This window comes from Leptinotarsa decemlineata, unplaced genomic scaffold (assembly GCF_025532065.1).
Source record: "Leptinotarsa decemlineata unplaced genomic scaffold, Ldec_3_MD MMD2_tig00078346_RagTag_RagTag, whole genome shotgun sequence".
NCBI classification, from domain to species: domain Eukaryota; kingdom Metazoa; phylum Arthropoda; class Insecta; order Coleoptera; family Chrysomelidae; genus Leptinotarsa; species Leptinotarsa decemlineata.
Genome location: NW_027412724.1, coordinates 2,043,490 through 2,049,507, shown reverse-complemented (window position 1 = coordinate 2,049,507; position 6,018 = coordinate 2,043,490).

The window sequence follows — 6,018 nt, the reverse complement described above, 5'->3', positions numbered from 1 at the left end:
TGAACAATGAAATACATTTTCATGTTATCTAATAATTTCTCATGAATATACATGGATATTGATTGATAATTTTTCCTTTTCTTGGCGGCTTAATTTTCCTAATAATTGTATCCTATTGTCAGTGAAAATGGTGTAGCTGACATATTGTTAGTGTAATTTTATTTCAATAATTTTTTACTGTGGAGAATAGAAAAATCACTAGAAATTTATTTTTGTTAAGAACCCAATTTTTGTACAATCAATAAGGACATCATGTAAATGAAAAAAATCAACTAACATAATAATAATAATAATATGTTCATTTACCAGCAATAGAAAGAGTTTCCAATACATCATATGCAATTTCAGATAGAATACAAAAAAAGAAAAACAATCAATTAAATGAAATGTCCTAGATATAGGTAATAAACATCGAGAGAACCCATTAAAACCCTAAGGTTGTATATGGGAATTCTCACATACATTTGCGAAGATTATTTGGTATTCTTCGAACAGTATTTCAAAGTGAGTATTTACAATATTTACAATATTCTGGACCTGAGAAAAAGTAAATGACAATGAGCGGAGAATCGAAAATTTAGTTCATTTCTATAGCGATGAAAGTAGGGAAATTTTAATAAGTTATTTGTTATCAATTATATTTAATATTATTTCATGATCTACATTGAGGAGATATTTTTTGAATATATTTTTTGTTAGTGGTATCAAGTTGACTTTCATTAGCTTATTTTTATGCATATAATCTAGAAAGTCATAAAATTTTTTTGCTAAAAAACTGAAACAACGTTGTCCCACCGATTTTTTTGTTGTCTGTATTTGTACGAACATTTTTGCTTTGTTTCTTGTGGTATAACTGTTCAAGGGTGTATTTATTTTTACTTATGAAAATTGCTATGTTATGTAAATTTAACTTTCTGACGCTGAGGATAGCTGCATCCTCAAAAAGATTTTCTGACGGATACGTATATTTTTTTATGAATTATTTTCAAAATTTTTTTTTTTACTATCTCAAGTTTTTGAAGATGGGTATTGAGTACACCACCCCAGCTAAGAATACCATTTCGCAGTCGTGACTCCACAAGAGCATAATATAGACTTTTGAGGGAACGAGTATCTAATATTCTATTGAAGCATTTGAATCTATACAACAATGGTCTTAAACTTTTAGTTACTTCATCGATATGATGATTCCATCTTAAATGACAATCTATTGTAACCCCTAGAAATCGGACTCTCTCTGCTTGTTTGATGGCAATCTGTCGATTGGTTTTTCCCAGTGAGAGTTCCTTGAACTCAGGTAAGTTAGTTCTGTAACTCGAAAAAGGTATATAACAAGTTTTGTCAAAATTTACGGTAAGCAAACCAATTGATAATATTTAACATATCGTTTTCCATCTTTATTTTCAGACTCTCCCAGGTTTCTGCAGTGTATAGAATGGCAGTGACATCAGCGAAGCTCAAAATTTGACCTGTAGATTCATGGATGGTGAGTAGACTATTTATATATAATGAAAAAAGTAGTGGCGCTAACACTGTACCTTGTGGTACTCCATATTTTATAAATTTCTCTTCGCTGATTCCATTTCCTATTTTCAAATAATCTGAAAATAATTCATTTGCCACACCTCGTATTCCTGAATCTTGCAGGGAGTTCAACAGCTGTTGGTGATTCACAGTATCGAAAGCCTTTGCAAGATCCAGGAACACACATGCAGTTGGTTTACTTTCATCCATCAACTTATATATCTCACTGGTAATTTTGAAAATTGCATCATTGGTCGACAATTTTTCTCCGAACCCGTACTGCAGGGATGATATCACGTTATTTTTATTAAGGAAATCATTCATTCTTGATTTTAGTGACTTTTCAAAAACTTTTGTAATTGACTTAATCAGAGAGATCGGCCTATAGTTACAAGTATGAGATTTGTCGCCCTATTTATATACCGGCGTAACAACTGACATCTTGAATTGAGATGGACATTTGCCAGTTTTATATATTTGATTGATGAGATAAGCCAATTGTTCAGATATTTCCTCAGAAACTTTTTTTTAAAGTTTCTGCAGTTATATTTGGTCGGTCGGTAGCCAAGTGGTTCGGCGTGGGTGATTTGTTCACGCACTCGAATTGACTGCCGTGTTGGTCGGTGGTTCAAGCCCTAGTCTGAACGATCGATCTTCACTTGCTATCGTCCAACCCGTGTTAGGAATCACACGTTAAAAGGTAAGACCTCGTTAATCCTTAGCTCGCACAAGTTTCGACTTCTGAGGGTTGTCGTTCGTAGGGGTGCGACAGCCGGTTAACGGAAAAACAGATTTTAAACAGATTTTTTTTAAAACAGATATTGTCGAAACCTGGTGATTTGTTAATCTTAAGTGAATTTATGATACTCACAATTTCATTTTTGTTTACAGGTTTGAGGAATATACTTTTCTGTATTGATGTCCTTTTTGGTGGTGGATTTGATGGTTTGTCAATTTTTTTAGCATATATTTCTCCAACATCGACAAAATAATCGTTGAATGTATTTGCTATCATCTTTGTATCAGTTACGAGTTTGTTATCATTATTAATTATTTGTTTTATTGTATCTTCCTTTTTAGGGCTTTGTTTGATTTTTATTCCTATTAATTTCGTTTCTATAAAAATGTTCTTTATTCAGTTTGATTAGTCTATTTACGTGATTACGATATTGATTATAAAGTCGTTTTCTTTCAGCATCTTCGGGATACATATATATACATATATATACATATATACATATATATATATATATATATATATATATATATATATATATATATATATATATATATATATATATATATATATATATATATATATATATATATATAGACAGCAGATAATGAGTTTTTTATAATAACTTCATTTTTAACATTGAAAAAAATATGATCTATGCAGATTGGTGCATCTTTACAGTTTCTTAATAAATGAGTTGTACTCTCATTTCACGTAAGGAAATGAATGAAAAGTGTAAAAAGCTAATGTTCTAACTCATCCCGAGTTTTCGATTCTTAAATAACATATTTAACAAAAATCATTTTCTGAGGAGAGTTTTTAAAGACCTTTTTTGGTTTTTTCTTACATTCCATAATCTTAACTATATATGAATTATAATAATGTTATACAGGTGTAAAAAAAATAACTAACTTATCCCCAACAAGTTAGTGAGGTGAATAAACATTTTTTTGAAAAAAAAACTTCGAATTTACGCAGTAACAAATCGAGGTGAGCTTACAAATTTGCCTTTTCTAAATTGTAAAAAGTTCTCCATTACAATTTTAATATGTTTCAGATTGTTGAAGGTGTAAAAAAAAACAAAAATGGTCGATGAAAAACTATGACTTAGATACATATCATCCTTAAAAATGCAAAATATGTATGACTTTGGAATTATTTTTCAACAGAATTTCATCTTCAGTAGTGTTTCATTTTTAAATGTTGATCAATTACACTGTAGACTTTGAAAAAGTATTAATTTGTAGTAAACATTGAAAATATCTTGTTGTTCTACACAATACAATGCCCAAAATCTTCATTCAAAATTTACGTTGTTGAAATTATATCCATATGTTAAATTTTTAGTTTACAGCAAAATGGAGTGACATTTTGCGTTCGTTAGATAATTTTTAAATAAATATGTTCTTTAAATATGTGGTGAATAGTGAATATTTTGGTCACTCGATTTGAAAATTTTTTGGTGAACATATGAAAATCAATTTATGTTACTAAAACACTTTCACTGGAAAATTTGTATCCATTGAAAACACTCTTTCCTCACCCGAACAAAAATACTGTTTTTCGAGGCGCGTTTCACTAGGCAGTACGAGTATTAGTCATCTCCTGATGGCTAGTGATAAATTTGGAATTAGAAAAATACATCATAACGAAAATAAATTAATTAAAATTTGAAAATTGAAAACTGTCGTCCACTTATTATACACAGATTGAAAATGTATTAACAATGTCTACAGCAACAACTATCATTGCGTGTTAGGAATCACACGTTGAAAGGTAAGGCATTGTTAGTCCTTAGCTCGCACAAGTTTTTCAACTTCTGAGAGTTGTCGTTCGTATGGGGGCGACAGCTGATTAACGGAAAAACAGATTTTAAATAGATTTTTTTAAACAGATTGCTATTTAATTGTATTGGGAATTTATTCAGTTCATAATAACATAACGAATGTTTGAAGGTGGTTGACAATGTTTCGTGGTGCATTTCATTGATTCGGACTTCCATTGTCTAATATGATATAAATTGATTTGAAATCCCTGAAAGATTCTGTAAAAAATTAAAAAAGTTAGCTGAAAAATAACAATTATATTAAGCAAAAAAACTGAAAAATAAAAATTAAAAGATTCCAAACCAAGTTACAGCACGACGTTTCGATTGTTGCTATCCACAATCGTCTTTACGCTAGCCAAGCTAGCGTAGAGATACGAAACATATGGAAACCTCTAATCAAGCGGAACACGACCAACTCCCGACAAACGGTTGTCTCCCGCTAAAAACCGATGAAGCGGCGAGAGGGAAAAGGAGATAGGTGAAAGGACTCGAATGACTTATAAATAGTCAGATCTCAGAGAAATAAGTCCATTCGAAGACGATTGTGGATACTAACAATCGAATCGCAACCCGAAGACGATTGTAGATACCAGCAATCGAAACGTCGTGTTTGGAATCTTTTAATTTTTATTTTTCATTTCCTGTGGATAATTTTTTAATTTTCATATAGTATTAGTAGTTAAATTTTTTATTTTTATTTATGGTTGTTGTTTGTATTTTATTTCATTGTAATTTCAGTTTTTTTGCCTAATATAATTGTTATTTTTCAGCAAATTTTTTTAATTTTTCACAGATTCTCTCAGGGATTTCAAATTAATTTATATCATGTCCCGAACTAATGAAAAACATAACGAATATCGAGAAAAACTCAGAAATTTACGTTATTCGATAAGAAATCACTATAACATTAAAGTTTCCGAAGCATGGACTAAGCACTTTACGAGGCAGCTTTAGCTATCTGCGTGATAAGATCACGTGTCAATCATGTGATAAGATATATGTTGGCCAAACGTCACGATCATTAGGTGCTAGAATTACTTCGCACAAAAATGACTGTAGATTACATCCAGAAAGATGCTCTTTAGCAGACCATGTGAATAAGTTTGATCACCATATGAATTATAACTCAATGAAAGTATTAACCACTGAATCAACCTCAGTTAAGAGGTCCTTTCTAGAAATGTCTTACATTTTTGAAAATAACAATTGTATGAATAAAAATACAGACATTATTCACTTGAGTGAAATTTATTCCTACTTATTGACTCTAGATAAAAGCTTTTACAAAAACAATATCAATTTAAACAATTCCATTGTATAACATATCTTAAATTTAATCTTTCATAATAATTTTACTCAAACATAAATTTTACGTTATACACTAGAGTACACTTGGTACTCCTAGTGAGAATATATAAGTTTTATCAATTGACAGATGTCACTCTGACATTTTAACGTTCTATTCTCAGACTCGTTCATTTGAATCCTGCACGCATGATGTGAATAAGGGTCTGACGAATAACAATATTTTATAAAAAATAATCTCAAGCATTCAGAATTGTATATCAAGTTTCATCTTCTCCAATGTATCAACATTTTTTCTTCAACATCAATGTAACCATCCTCACATAAGATGTAAGTCATGACCAATTAATATTTTTGATCTTACCTTAAAACTTATATTATTGTAGTTTCCCTGATGATGGAAATAAAATTTTCCGAAAGCTTGGACTAACTTAAAAGAGTACTCATTTACTTGCTGCAATACCCCACTATCCAATAGTTTTTATATATATATATATATATATATATATATATATATATATAGATTTGTACTTACATGACTCGAGGACGAGGTCGTAATCTCCCTTGTTCCCAAGTCTCGTTACTAGTTCTAGGTGTGCTGTGTTCCACTGGTTCATACTGGTCA